A 16,928-nucleotide genomic window follows, 5' to 3' on the forward strand; every position below is an offset into this window, starting at 1 on the left:
GCCAGCAGAAGTGCTGCTGCCAGAAGCAATGCTGCTGCTAGGCGCCAGGCTCAGGCACTGCTGCCAGACGCCAGGCGCGGCGCTCACGCTTCCCATTTTGTCGGTAAGTATCCTCTCTCCATCCCCCACTCCTTTTCAACTATAAACTTCTTGTCTTTCTGTCTCTCTTAGGTGCCCCAGGACTGTCCACTGTAAACGTTTTCAAAGCCAGAGGGAAAAAAAAATTGGCATTTCCTAATGGAACAAGTAAGTATTCAGCTCAGCCCCCTGAGCAATTTTCCAAATTACTAAATCCAGTTGAATAAAATCTCTCTTGGTCACGTTTGGTTTGTTGGCTATACTCACTCCCTTTCTAAGAGTTTTTTGTTCTCTTTATCTTGGACGTAAGTGTTTTAATATTCTTTTTGTCTTTTTAGTTATTACATAATCTTACATGTATGTGCTAATAAAATCAAAGCTAAATGCCTGCAAAGTAGTATTGCTTTGACTCTGTTTTGTTTAAACATATTGACTATTGCTTTGTTTTTTTTCTGAAACTTTAAGAAACTTATTCATTAAAAATTATTTATTTGTTTGTTTTTGCCTCACTCAGCATTGCTCAGGTCTATTTCTGGCTCTGCACCCAGGGATCACTTGTGGTGCTGAGGATCAGACCCAGGTGGCTGCATACAAGACAAGAATCTTATCCACTGGGCTATCTTCAGCCTAAGAAAACTTACTTTTAAACAAAGGCTTTAAGTGTCTTCAAATACACTATAAATTGAAGGGAAGAAAATACTTAACACAGTAGAACATTTCAAAATGCCCAAGGAAAACCTCAAAGCAATAAACCTATAGATGTTTTATGAAATGAAGAAATCTGTGGAAAAGGCCATCAAGAAGCTTGGAGAAAGGTTGAAATAAAATATGAAAACATTCCTCCAAATGGGAATGAATGAGTTAAAGAGTACACTCACTGAGTTAAAGAATAGTTAACAGGACTCTGAAGAATGGAAGAAACCAAAGTTTGAGAAGATAAGGTATAGGACATTACCAATAAAAAAGAGAAAAATGCAAAATAATTAAAAAATTAGCATGAGAGATATGTAGAACAGCTTAAAAAATCCACATCAGAAGAAGAATGAAGAGAAAAAATGAATTGCTTATGGAAGAAATAATAGTAGACAATGCCCCCACTCTAAGGAAAGAAATCTGTATCCTGATGTAGGAATCTACAGAGTTCCAAATGAGCAAACTTAACAGAAGAATGCCAAGAAACACTGGAATCAAAATTCAAGAACCAAGAAAGAGAGAGAATCCTAAAAGCAGCCAGAAAAAAGTAACAACTACCATATTAAGAATCCCCATAAAATTATATTGTATATCTCAAATGAAGTCTTATAGGCCAGAGGGGAATGGTATGATATAACCAAGTTCTTTAAAAGACCCTCTAATCCAAAAATCCTCTATCCTGCAAAGTACCACTCAAATATCCAGCATAAGTAATAACATTTTTAGGCAAACAATAAAGACATTTGTTGACTCTAAGCCAAGTAAATACCAAATAAATACTAATTGGTCTTCTGTAAAAGGCAAGGAAACCTCATAGGGAAAGAGGCTTAAAAGAACAAAATTAAGAGAAAGAGTCATAAAGGGAATTCACAAAATGAACTCAGCACATACTTGTCCTAAATTTAAAGGAGGAAAAGAGGAAAATAAGCTTTCAGTGTCAGATATTAATGGTATGATAATGTCAGTATGAAAATATATAGAAGAAGCTAACAAGAAGAGTAGAATGGAAGCAGATCATTATATAAAAAGCCAGTATCATGAGAAAGCAGAGAAGCTAAGGAAACGCTAAAGAAACTCAAACCACAAATACAAACAAAATTCTGAGAGTAAAATGAAAACAAATTCATTTATGTCAACAAATCATTTCAGTGTGAATGGATTGAATCTCCAAAACAAAAAGTACAGACGTACAGAGTGATAGGATGGAGAGACACACTTGACTCACTATAAAGAGAAGCTGAAAAACAACAATCCAGGCAAATGGATACCTGAAAGTAGCAGGTTTGGTCTTGCTTTAATCAGACAAAATCAAATTCAGCCTAGAGAAGAAATATTTTATACTGAATACAGCATCAATGCATCAAGAGGATTTTATTCTTTTCGACATCTATGAATCAAATGAAGATGCAGAAAAATTCTTACTTTTAGCAGGTCTGAGAAGATACATCAATGGTGACACAATAATGGTCGAAGACTTTAACTCCCCACTCTCATCATTGGACAGAACAACCAACAGAAAATAAAGAGGCAAAACCCCTAAATCAGAAATTAGAAAAACTAGGCTGGAGCGAAAGCACAGCGGTAGGGCGTTTGCCTTGCATGCCGCCAACATGGCTGACCCGAGTTCGATTCCTCTGCCCCTCTCAGAGAGCCCGGCAAGCTACCGAGAGTATCTCGCCCACACGGCAGAGACTGGCAAGCTCCCCGTGACGTATTCGATATGCCAAACACAGTAACAACAAAGTCTCCAATGGAGACGTTACTGGGCCCGCTCGAGCAAATCGATGATCAACGGGAGGGCCTTTACTTTACTTTTCTTTAGGCTTATTAGATATTTCAGGTCTCTCTGCACTCAAAAACCCAATGAAATTTTTTCTCCAGTACATTTGTGATATTCTATGGTATAGACCACATGGCTAAACACAAAACAAGTGTCATAAAGTCATGAAAATGACATAATGTCATGTCTCTTACAGACCATGCTGCTGTGAAAATAGAAATTAACCATAAAATGAAAGCCAGGACAAGTTCAAACATTTGGAAACTAAACAACATACTGTCTCTTGGTCAGATAGGAAATTAAAGAAGAAATAAACTAGAATGACGACATTAACTCTCAGAATGCATGGGATACATCAAAAGAAGTACTGCTGAGAGGAAAGTTCATAGCAACATGCCAGGAAACAAGAAAAGTCTTAAAAAAATCTAATTTCACATTTTAAAAAGCAACAGCTATTAACTAAAATAAGAAAATAGAGCTAAAAACTAAAAAGAACAATGAATGACAGTCAAAGAAGTAGAAGGAAAGAAATAAAAAACAAGTGCAGAAATAGAAGAAACAGAAAAAAAATAAGTACAAAAGATCAAAAGCCAAGAGCTATTTCCTCAAGAATAAAGGAGATTGACAGACTATAATTAAGAAGATAAAAGGAGAAAATTAATAAATCAGATTTGAAATAAGAGGAGACAAGTACCAACAGATTCTACAGACAATCAAAATATCATAAGATAGTATTATGAACTTTATGCTACTAAATGGAAGAACCAGGAAGAAACAACATTTTTTTTAGAATCAGTGACCTCCTAAGAGTGTCAGGATTAAATATTAAAAATGAACAGACCAGCAATAACTACAGAAATTGAAACAGTAATTTAAGAACGTAATCAAAAGTCTCCTCCAAAACAAAATTCCAGATCTTGATGAATTCACTACTGAGTTCTTTTATATCTTCAAGAGCTCTTTCAAAACCCTTCAAAACTTCCAGAGAGTTGAACAAAGAGGAATTCTCAGAACAATTTTTCTGAGACTGTCATTGCATTATACTCAAAGAAGAAAAAGACATCATTAAAAAAGAAAACTAGAGACCAGTATACCTGATGAACACATATCCTCAACCAATTCGAGAATACATTACAAACTGAATTCAAGAAAATAAAAGGTTCAAGAAAAGGAAAGGAAAGGAAAAAAGTTTAGGAAAAGAAAAAAAGGCTCAAATTGGAAAAGAAGTAAAATAGCAAGCTACAAAATAAAAAATTGGTTACAATTTTTATATGAAAGCAATGTGTAGAAGAAGAAATAAAAAGGAAATAAATCCCATTTGCAATTATGTCTCCAAATCAAGTATTTAACAATAATCTTAATACATGAGATGAAAGATGTATTTCAAAAGCTGAGTCATTATTAGAAAATAGAAGATAAAGGAAATAAAAATATCTTTCATGTTCATTGATTGGGTTGGAGCAATAGCACAGCCGGTAGGGTGTTTGTTTGCCTTGCACGCAGCCAACATGGCTGACCCGAGTTGGATTCCTCTGCCCCTCTCGGAGAGCCCAGCAAGCTACTGAGAGTATCTCACCTGCACAGCAGAGCCTGGCAAGCTACCCATGACATATTCTATGCCAAACACAGTAACAACAAAGCCTCACAATGGAGATGTTACTGGGCCCGCTTGAGAAAACTGATGAACAACGGGAGGGCAGTTCATTGATTGGAAAACTTAACATTACAAAAATGATCAATCTATCCAGTATACAGATTTAAAGTCAATCCCTATCAAAATTCCCATGACATTGCTCAAGAACATAGAATAAAAAGCAATATGTTCTAGAATAAAAGCATACTTTTTTTTTTTGCTTTTTGGGTCACACCTGGTAATGTACAGGGGTCACTCCTGGCCTCTTGGCTCATGTACTCAGGAATCACTCCTGGCGGTGCTCGGGGGACCAGAAGGGATGCTGGGACTCAAACCTGGGTCGGCCGCGTACAAGGCAAATGCCCTACCTGCTGTGCTATCACTCTAGCCCCTAAAAGCATACTCTTAGACTAATGCAATCGAATTGAGAATCCATGAGTAAACCCTCACACACAGGGAAAATTAATTTATGACAAAGGAACTGAGAACAAAATGTAGAGGCAGGAATACTTCTTCATAAATGGTGCTGGGTTGAGAAAATTCATTGACCTCGCAAAAAAAAAAAAAAGAGAGAGAGAAAGAAAAAAGAAATTGAGTCACTATCTCATACTATAAACAAAAGTTAATTTAATATTAATTAAATCCTTGATGTTAGATCTGAAATTCTAAAATATACTAAGACAAAATTGGAATGACTCTGAAATACACATTGACTTCAGAAGGGTTTTCAATTATTTAACTCCACTGGAAAGGAAAACAAAAGCAAAAACAAAAACATTGAGACTATATCAAGCTATAAACCTTTTGCACTGTAGAAGATTTTGGCAGGGCCAGAGCTATTGTACAGCAAGTAGGGAACTTGTTTGGCATGTGTGTGACATGAGTTTGATCCCCAGAACCTACAATGTTCACCTGAGTCCCATCTGGGAATGATCCCTGAGTACAGATCCAGGAGTAAGCACTGAATACTGCTAAGCGTGACCCCAAAACAAGAAAACAAAAAAAAATTAGCTACAATAAAGACACTTTGCATAAAGAGAGATAAGGTTTTCATACTATATAATATTCAAGTTATATAAAGCACTGACAAAACTCTGACAAAATAACGTATTTGATATGCCAAATAACAACAAAAAAAATCCCACAAAAATTAGGGAGAAAAGCAACGTAGGCATTTCTCCAAAGAATATTTACATATTCCCAACAAACACATGAAAAATGTTCTTCACAAATTGTTGGGCAAATTCTAATCAAAATGACAAAAAGATATTGCTATAATAGTAAGAATGAGGGCTGGAATGATAGCACAGTGGGTAGGGTGTTTGCCTTGCAAGCAGGCAACAAGGCCGACCTGGGTTCGATTCCTCCGCCCCTCTTGGAGAGCCTGGCAAGCTACTGAGAATATCTCGCCTGCACAGCAAAGCCTGGCAAGCTACCCGTAACGTATTTGATATGCCAAACACAGTAACAATTATCACAATGGAAACGTTACTGGGCCCGCTCGAGCAAATCGATGAACAATGGGAGGACAGTGACAGTGACAGTGACAGTAAGCATGACATATGTCAAAAAGCCTGAAAACTACTAGTGCTGGTGGAGAAGTGATAGGAAAAGATCCTCATTCACTTTTTTGTGGGTTCATAAACTGATTCAACTGCCATAGAAAACAGTCTGCGCACTTCTCCAAGAATTGAACATAGAACTTCCAAATAATATAATAATCTTATTACCTGGCTTCTGTCCCAAGCACACAAAACCACTAATTTGAGTAGATATATGCATGCCTATGTTAATAGCAGCTCTATTAGCAACAACCAGTATCTAAAACAAACCAAGTATACCACAACACTATCACACTATCACTGTCCTTCCGTTGTTCATTGAATTGCTTGAGTGGGCCTGGTAATGTCTCCATTTTGAGACTCATTGTTACTGTGTTTGGCATATTGAATATGTCACGGGTAGCTTGCCAGACTTTGCCATGTGGGCAAGATACTCTCTGTAGCTTGCTGGGCTCTCTAAGAGGGGTGGAGGAATCGAACCCGGCCTAGCCAGGATGGCTGCGCACAAGACAAATGCCCTACCACTGTGCTATCGCTCCAGCCACAATGAATAAATATGTGGCATATTACAATGAAATCATACTCATCCATAAAAGAGATTAAATCTGGCATTTTGTAGCAACAAGGATAAACTTGTGTGTATCGTTTTAAGTATCAGAAAGAGTAAGAAAAGTATTGGATCATCTCAACTTGCCTATGGAATAGAAAGAAAGAAAGAAAGAAAGAAAGAAAGAAAGAAAGAAAGAAAGAAAGAAAGAAAGGGAATAGACAATAGTTATTGAAAACTAATCCTAAGACTGAAAACAGAAGCCGTTTTACCAAACGGGGATGGCAGTGATGAAGATGAGGGGTGAAGAAGGTGGTAATAGACAAGAAGGTCCCAGATATATTGTTGGAGGGATATTGGCACTTTGATGATGAATATGGAGCACTGTGTACCTAATACATAAATATCAATATTTGTATAAACTGTTATCTCAATTAAAAAGCAAATAAAGTACATAAGCTGAAGTCATTTATCTTAAATTATCTTGCTGGAGTCAAGTTTTGAAGCCTTTCCAATAGAGCGGCATCCAGTGTTTATTTCCATCATCCCTAGACTTAAATTGATATTCCTGGGTAGATTAAATTTCAGATTCCTCTTCCCTTACTGAAAACATCAGACCCAAATGGCACAATGAGATCAAGATTTTTCATTTTGTCTATATGTGAGTATTGCTTTGCTGGAAAATGAATTAGGACACTTAGACTTTATAGATCAGGTAGGAATTCAGTAGACTGTTCATGTGTTTCTTTTCAAGGAATACCAACTAGCCCACACTGTAAATTTCTCTTTTTGAAATGGGGTTCAACCCAGCGATGCTCAGGTCTTACTCCTGGGTCTGGGCTCAGGGACCACTCCTAATAGTGCTCAGAAGACTGTATGGGATGCCGAGGATTGAACCCTGGGTTAGCTGAAAACTTTAGTTTGCAGGCAAACTCCCTACCAGCTGTTCTTTCTGGTCACCAACATTGTAGGTTTCTGTGACTGAGACTACTCTAATGATGATTTTGGCTCCCTTTTCCATTATGGCAACCTTGTCTTTGACAACTGTATTTTTCCACCAGGCTTCTATACCAGCATCCGATTATCTCCTTACACTTCAGTAGTCCAGCTTAATGGTAGTAGTCCCCACTGAAATTTCTGATTTATGAAAGAGACAACTAGCCTTCTTCAGAATCCTGAGATTCTGATTCCTGTATACTTCTCAGTCTTAGGGAACAGTTAATCCTCTGAACTCTGGCAGTGGTAATCACTCTTGCATGAAAAATACTCTTGAATTTTATATTTTCTTAACTTATCTTCCTCTGGAGTATACCAAGGAATTTTGGCATTAAAGGCTAATTATGATAGGCCTCCTGTGGCTCTAAGTCTCAAGTACCAACCGAACAATTATCTATATTTTTGGACTCTTCATGCTAAAATATCATCTTCAGGACTTTTGTTTAGTCAATGAACTCTGCTTGGTCTACCTTTATGCTCCTTGGCTACCATGGCTTTCTACCATGGCTCTACCCACTGATGTTCATTCCCACAATGGTCTCCAGGTTTTCTAATCTATGGATGATTCATGAAAGTCTTTAGGATTGCAGTGCATTTTCTTGTGGTTCACATATTTTCCCTCCCTTTGGGAACCTGCAGAAACTTAAGTCTAGGTACAGTTCCCAAAGCAAAGAACTGTAGGGTCAACAACATTGCAGAGATCACTGATGCCTTGCAAAGCACTACCCTAAAGGATGATGTTAATAGACAGCCTCTTTAGGCAGGGATGGGAATGCTGCTTCTAGTGGTAAGGAAGAGTTGGCAGGTCAAGGGACTAGGTTAGATCCACACTTACTAGAATATGGCCAGATGTTTCTCCATTCACATTCTCAGGATTCCTTTCCCTACTTTATCAAAAGACATCCTGCAAAGTTAGTCCATTTGCTCTATAATTTAGTCACTAGAAGAATAAGACTCTGGGTTTGGTGATCTAAAATCTCATCTCTGGCTGTAGGAGATAAGGTATTATTTATTTCAGGACAGATACTAAAGCTTTTTTATATCGAGCATCCTCCACCCAGATCCTCCAAATTCCAGTAGGTGGGGGTCACACCCACCAGCTGGCCCCCTGGCGCCATGTAATCCCATCAGCGGCCAAGACTCAGAGACTATAAAAACCAGCTCCCGGAGGAGAACAGTGCAGTCTCCTGCCCCTGCGCCTGGCTATTCCTCGCCGGGGCCCCTTGGAGGGGAGCGGGTTGAGCTTTCCTCCCCGCCCTGACCAGGGCCCCGGCAGCCGAAGACCTCCAGGACCAGCCACCACCATGCTGAGACCACTCTCTGCACACCTGAAGGTACCAGCAGAGGGACAAAGTCACGTGGGTTCCGGGGCCGAGATCTCCAAGCCTGTTCGGATTGGAGTCGAGCATCCTCCACCAGATCCTCCAAATTCCAGTAGGCGGGGGTCACACCCACCAACTGGCCCCCTGGTGCCATGTAATCCCATCAGAGGCCAAGACTCAGAGACTATAAAAACGTGCTCCCGGAACATCTTATTATGACATCTCATTCCTACTTTGACAGACTGGCAGGCTACCGAATGTAGCCTGCCCACACGACAGAGTCTGGCAAACTCTCCGTGGTGTACCCAATATGCCAAATACCAGTAACAATGATGGGTCTCATTCTCCTAAAGAGCCTTGAATATAATCTCAGGGCTAGGATGAAGGAGACGTTACTGGGGCCTGCTCGAGGCAATCGACGAATAACAGGATGATTTGTGATTTGTGATTTGTGACTAAAGCTTTTAGGTCCTTAAGGTGGGAGTATGAAGTCCTGAGCTCATCTTTCCCTAACTATTTCCTCCAGTACTGTCAGAGACAGTCTGTCAATCCATGAAGTTTCTGAGTTTGACGGAAACTTTCTCTGGTTTTTTATTTTTGTTTTTATTTGTGCTTGCTTTGCTTTTGGGTCCACCAAGCGGGGTTACTCGGGAGTTACTCCTGGCTCTGTACTCAGGAATCTCTCTTAGCCGGTGCTAGGGGAACTGTATGTGTGTGCTGAAGTTCTAACTAACCAGCATTGGCCATGTGTAAGGCAAGTACCTTACTCACTGTACTATCTCTCAGGCCCTGAATGAAACTAAAGTAACAAATGCTTTTTGTGGAGTTTTAAACTGTGATGTAGTCTCCCAGACTTGCAACATCTAGCATCAGGAGAGATGCAGTTTCTATTATTTCAGGCACTCTTTTTGTGATCATTTGCTTTTTTGTTGATGTTTGTTTGTTTTGCTTTTCAAGCTTTTGAGCCACACCCAGCGATGTTCAGTGGTTACTTACTTCTGGCTCTGAGCTCAGGAATCACTCCTGGTGATGATCAGGGGACCAAATGTGATGCTGGAGTGTAGGATAACATTGGTTTGTCCTTTCTCCCTTGCCGCAGGAAGCTTAGGTTTATTGGGTTACACACATCACAGTGCTCCGAGGCACTCCCATTCCTCTGTGTTTATCTTTAACCTCTCCTCTGTGCTCTCTTCCCTAACTGTTATTCATCTATATCCCCAAATCAGACCCTGTGACTTGTAAGGTTAGATCCTTCTAAGGACTCCGGATTTTGTATTTGTAAGTGAAATATTACTCTTCTTTTTTCCTTCTGTCCTTTGCATAGTTTACTTTGGAGCAATGTCCTTTTTGTATAGACACAGGAAGACCGTTTTTGCTATGCTTTTGTAACTTGGGAGTTAATTGACTCCGAATAATATTTACTCATGGGCATCTCTCATATTTGCTTGACTTAAGCCTCAGTTGCCCTTAGTTCCTAGCACCTCAGAAGCAGGGTTCCGACAAAGGGACTGGATGGACCCAGGACAAGCTGTAAGCTACCCTGGCATTGAAATAAGACAGGTCTAGCACCATAATACTTAACTATAATTTAAGAGCATGGTCATGGAAAAATTCTGTCATGACCCAAAGAGTAGTAGACAAGGATCCTGCTAGGGATTAAGAAGGAGTAATATGGCTTGAGAACTATGGTCTGGGACCTATACCTAGATGTCCCCAGGAGAGCCACCCTATAAGTTTAATATATCTCTTACTGTGTCCATACAAAATGACTAATATTATTATTATTATTTATTTTTTTATTAGTGAATCACCGTGAGGTACAGTTACAGGCTTACAAACTTTCGTGCTTGTGTTTCAGTCATACAATTATTGAGTACCCATCCCTCTACCAGTGCTCATTTCCCACTACCAATGGTCCCAGCATCCCTCCCACCACCCCGACCCCATCCCCTCCACCTTACCCCGCCTCTGTAGCTGGGCCTTCCCTCTGTCTCTGTCTCTGTCTCTGTCTCTGTCTCTGTCTCTCTCTCTCTCTCTCTCTCTGGGTGTAGTGGTTTGCAATAGAGGTATTGAGTGGCCATCATGTTTGGTCTATAGTCTACTTTCATCTCACATCTCCCATCCCTAGAAGTCCTCCTGGAACCCTTTACTTGGTGATCCCTTCTCTAAGCTGCCTTTTCCCCCAGCATGTAAGGCCGGCTTCTAAGCTGTAAAGTGATCCTTCTGGTACTTATCTCTATTATTCTCGGGTGTTAGTCTCCCATTCTGTAACTTTATATTCCACTAATGAGTGCAATCTTTCTATGTCTGTCTTTCTCTTTCTGACTCATTTCACTTAACATGATACTCTCCGTGTTGATCCACCTATATGAAAATTTCATGACTTCATCTTTTCTAACAGCTGCATAGTATTCCATTGTGTAGATGTACCAAAGTTTCTTTAACCAGCAAGATGACTAATATTATTAAGGAGTAAACTTAAGGTGACTGTTTAAATGGTTATGGACTAAGAAAGGGAGAAGTATGTCCTTAGAAGAAATTTGCCCTTCTTGAACCTCCCGGCAGGAGATCTTTGTCTTAGAAGAGCTTCCCCAGAGGAAAGGAAGGGCTTTACATATATTGATTGTACTATCTGGTTTAAATATAGTTGCTCCCCCACCCTTTGGAAGTTTGATCACAGAGCAACCTGGCAGCCCTCTTCCCTCCTTTGTGCATCTGCTGGGAGCTGCGGCAGGCCAGGGTGGGGAAGCAGCTCATAGCCACCAAACACACGTGGCAGGAGAGAGCCCACACTACTGTTACTTATTTAATTTGTGATCACACACACTGGACAAAGCCAGGCGGGCCACAAGCAAAGCAAGTACCCTACTAGTTGTACTATCTTTCTGGTCCCAATTTTTGGTTATCATTTGGTTCTAGGAGACCAATGAGATTTGATCAAGAGCATCTTGTTGAGACACTTTAGTTGGACATACCATGACCACTGGTGTCCTCTTCTGGATGGAAATAGACCCATCTGTGGCTTTTAATGCAACCAAATTCGGGAACTTCTTCCAGAAAAGTCACAAACAGTTCAGAAGTTCTGCTTAAGGTTCTGTCCTGTACAACCTTTACTGATTCCAATATTGGTTTCACTCCAATTCAACCAACTGGAGATAAGCAACATTTATTTCCAGGAATTGATTTACTTGATGTCAAAGTTTTGTGAGAAAGAGTATTGAGATTAGGATATTGAGTCAACTAGAATGTCAGGCTTGGGCAAAAGCTTGTATTAAGAAGTCTCTGTTCTGTTGTCAAATCCTTTCAGTTGAGTGTATCAGCAACCCCAGATGATCTAGGGAATCTCCTTCACTTAAAAAATAAACTTTGGAAGAACAAAAATCATAGCAATGTTTAACTTTTTTTCTTGGAAGGCTGTGGTAAATTTTAATTAAAATTTTTCCTTGGAGTTTTATTCCAGTTTGTGGGAATGAAATGCTTCCCACATTACAACTTTACTGGTAGTCAAAATGACAGCATAATAACAATAATTATGCCACTTCATATGTATTACGCTGACACAATGCAATTACTTATGTATAAAGACAAACCACACTTTTAAAGAGCTGGTCACAGGGAGGTTAACGTAGTATCGTTTATTTTAGGATGTTTCTGTTTTGGAGTATCTCCCTTGTCTGATTTCCATTTGGTTTTATTTTTTTGGAGGGTGGACCTATATGTGTTAAATCAAAATTTGGAGTCCCATTTGCCTCCTGAGGCTAGGTAGAGGGTTTGTTTCAATTCAGTCACTATCTGGTTATACCTAGTTTGCTACTAGAGGGTGGTGATGCATTCATGATGAACCTCTCTTTTGGTGTGCATTAATCTAGAACAACAGTAAATTGACACAGTTAAGCCTAATATGTTTTCAGAGTCCACAACAGGAGAAACCAGGATAAAATGCTGTGACTCTTCTTAAATTCTCATTTGAAATTATATTTAAACAATATGGAATCAGATTTAATTCCATCTCAGGAGTTGAATTGTCTAAGTGATTTAGATTCTGACTAGTAGAAGAACAATTACACCATCCCCTCCATGTTTTGATATAAAAATGTTTCTGATTAGAAAATTCCAGCAACGATAGAAAACGAATGCCCATCAATCAAAACCAAAAAAGAAATGAATGAATCATCTGAAAATGGATATTTGTCACTGTAGGTACAAGATGGTGCTTTATTATTAACTGAGAATGTCTAAGATGGTCACTGGTTTTCTTTCTGACTCACTTTCTCAATTGTAAAATTAGAATTAATTCTAATACCTACTCACACATTTGTTTTGGTGAAGATTAAATGAATTAGTGAAAATAAGGCACGTCAAAGGACATCTCAATTGTATGGTCCTGGAATGTCTACAAATATCTTTTAGTATATACACTTCTTTCTTATTTTCACTTTTTCTTCATCATAGTCACATTTAATATATGAAAATAAGAGTTAATTTTTATAGAACATAATGTGCTTGAAAGAAATTTACTGTTTCTATCCAGAAATATTGAAGTGATATAAATAGACTATAGAATTCATATTATTCCAAATTGAACATTTAATTGTTTTTAGTGACTTTATAGCTTTGGATTTAAGAAATTAAGTTATATTTTTTCCTTAGTAAAATTTAACTACATTAACTTTAAAATTTTCTTCTGCATGGTCTAATTTCCTTCCCACCCATCCCCAAAATTGAAAGTGTTGTTGTTTACTAGTTGTGTTTCTTGTAAATAGAATGTATATTTAATTAAAAAAATCTTGCCTCTCTGTGCTAAAAGTAGATACAGAACCAAACGTGATAGGCTCTTAGTATCTATATTGCAAACCATAATGCCCAAAAGTAGAGAGAGAGTATGGGGAAAATTGTTTGCCATAGAGGCAGGGGGAGAGCTGTGTATGTGGGTGGATATTGGGGACATTGGTGGTGGAAAATATTCACTGGTGGAGGGATGGGTGTTTGATCATTGTATGACTGAAACTCAAACGTGAAAGCTTTGTAACCTCAAAGTGATTCAATGAAAAAAAAAGGCAAAAGAAAGCTTTGCCTTATTAAAAGGAACTAGAATATGGGGGGGGGGGGATCTTGCCTAATGTTATTTTTCATTCTTTGTACTTTTAGTAGGTAGTTTAGCTGAAAATTGCTTGAGTCTCATTTTGTAAAAATTAAAAACAGTCACAACTAATCATCATGGAGATGCAGATCAAAACAACTATGAGATATCTCCTCACACCACAGAGACTGGCACACATCCAAAAGAACAAAAGCAACCTGTGTTGGTGTGAATGTGGAGAGAAAGGGACTCTCCTTCACTGCTGGTGGAAATGCTGACTGGTTCAGCCCTTTTGGAAAACAGTATGGACGCTTCTCAAAAAATTAGAAGTTGAGCTCCCATTTGACCCAGCAATACCACTACTGGGAATATATCCCGGAGATGCAAAAAAGTATAGTCAAAATGACATATCCACTTGTATGTTCATTGCAGCACTCTTTACAATAGCCAGAATCTGGGAAAAAATCTCGAGTGCCTGAGAACAGATGACTGGTTAAAGGAACTTTGGTACATCTTCACAATGGAATACTATGCAGCTGTTAGAAAAGATGAAATAATGAAATTTGCATATAAGTGCATCAACATGGAAGGTATTATGCTAAGTGAAATGAGTCAGAAAGAGAGGGACAGACATGGAAAGATTGCACTCATTTGGGGAATATAAGGTGACCGAATGAGAGACTAACATCCAAGAATAGTAAAGATAAGCACCAGGAGGATTGCTCCATGGCTTGGAGGTCAGCCTCACATGCTGGGGGAAAAGGCAGCTCAGATAGATAAGGGACCACCAAGTAATGGGTGCTTGGAGGGCTCATTCGGGATGGGAGATGTGCACTGAAAATAAACTATGGACCAAACATGATGGCCACTTACTACCTATATTGGAAACCACAACATCCAAAAGCAGAGAAGGTATTGAAGGTATTGATTAGTAAAAGGTATTGATTAGTAAAAGTAAAGGGCATGCCCTGCCACAGAGATGGGGGAGCATGGGGGGTGGCATACTGGGATCATTGGTGGTGGAGAATGGGCACTGATAGAGGGATGGGTACTCTCATTATATGACTGAAATGCAACCACGAAAGTTTGTAAATGTGTAACTGTATCTCACAGGGATTCATTAAAAAAATTAATAAATAACTAAGTTTGTGGTAACATAATTTTAAATTTGTATATTTAACATAAGCCTGCACGGTTTGGGACTGGACCTGTCAGTAGCTAAACAGTTACACCCTCCAACTGCCGTGTAACCCCAACAAAGGCCAGGATCCAAAGATTATCACAACAAGCTCCCGGGAGCGCGCGGCCGCATTCGCGGCCGCGCGACTATTTATTTAATAATTTTCAGGATACCTTAAATATCCTTAAATATCCAACCCACACGGCAGAGCCTGGCAAGCTATCCGTGATCTATGCCAAATAGACCAAATTGATATGCCAAATCCAGTAATAAATGGATCTCATTCCCCTAGCCCTGATTATGCAGAGTCGAGAAGGATATGAAAGGAGAAGCTGATAAAACACCAAGGCAGACATGGGCTGCCAAAACGCAGAAAAACAAAAATGATTGTCTGTACTTTTAATGCTCGTACGCTGGCATCTGCTGCATCCATTGAAGACCTTATGGTACAAGCACGAAAGATCAAGTACGACATCATTGGTCTGACCGAAACGAGAAGACATCAATCCCATCATGCTGTTTTCGACACTGGAGAAGAACTGTTCCTTGGAACATGTGATAAAAGAGGCGTCGGTGGTGTCGGTATCCTTGTCAACACAAACTTAGTCACAAGCATTGATTCATTTGAATGCCTAACAACCCGAATCGGACGATTACACTTGAATAAATGTGGCTCACTACCGGCAGTTTCTATCTTTGTTGTCTACGCACCAACATCCAGTTATGGTGAAAAAGAAACTGAGAAATTCTACATGGAGCTGGAGAAATTCTATAAAGAAGATCACACCTTCTACAGGATCATTGTCGGTGATTTTAATGCCAAGATAGGACCAAGAAGATCAGTCGATGAACTCCACATCGGAACCCATGGCCTGGAATGGAACGAACAAGGTGACAGACTGTCTGAGTTCATCATGTCAACCAAAACCTTCCATGGTAACTCACAATTCCAAAAGGCTGAATCTAAACGTTGGACATGGGAGTCTCCCGATGGACGGTTCCACAATGAAATAGACCACATCATATTCAATCGGCGGTTTTGCCTAACCGATGTTGCTGTTGTCCCAAAATTCCAAACGGGATCAGACCACCGTCTTCTTCGTGCAAAATTCTACCTCACAGAACGAGGAGAAAAGAATGCAAGGTTTAAGAAGAAGACTCCCAGAACAACCACCAACTGGGAACTCTTTGGCTCTGTTGCAGCAGCATGGGAAGATGCCGTCATTGACAACATTGATGAGGAATACGATCGAATGATTCAGCACCTCCATGATTGTGCAAGGAATGCCAAGAGAGAGATAACCACAAAAAACCGTCTTTCTTCGAACACTCTTGAACTTATTCGCCAACGTGGCGTGGCACGTGCCTCAGGCAACCACAAGCAAACGTCCGAACTGGCAAAACAGTGCAGAAAAGCCATCAAGGATGACCTCAAAAACAGGAGAGCAGCAGTACTGGTAGATGCAGCAGAAGCTGGGAAAAACATTCGTAATGCCCGCCTGTCCTTCACCAACTACAAAACCAAGATGACTGCCCTCCGACATCATGATGGATCTATCACATCTTCCAGAAGGGCAATGGAAAAGATTATTCATGAATTCTACTCAGATCTCTTTAATAGCCACATCCACTTGCCCACATACCACATACCACATGATGGATATGTCGTTCCCAATGTTCTCCCTTCCGAAATCCAACATGCCATCTCGTCGGTAAAGAAACAAAAAGCACCTGGCCCAGACAAGATCAGACCTGAACACCTGAAGAACTTACCATCAGTACTCATCAATACATTAGCTCGACTCTTCACACGCTACCTGTCTGAATGCAAGGTTCCATCCCAATGGAAAACCAGCAAGACTGTACTACTATACAAGAAAGGAGACATCCACGACATTGGCAACTATCGCCCAATCTGCCTATTGTCTGTCATCTACAAACTATTCACTCGAGTCATCCTGAATAGGATTAGCAGAACACTAGATGAAGGACAACCATGTGAACAAGCTGGATTCCGAAAAGGATTCAGTACCATCGACCATATCCACACAATAACC

The sequence above is a fragment of the Sorex fumeus genome, unplaced genomic scaffold, assembly GCF_029834395.1.
Source record: "Sorex fumeus unplaced genomic scaffold, SorFum_2.1 ptg000005l, whole genome shotgun sequence".
Taxonomy (NCBI): Eukaryota; Metazoa; Chordata; class Mammalia; order Eulipotyphla; family Soricidae; genus Sorex; species Sorex fumeus.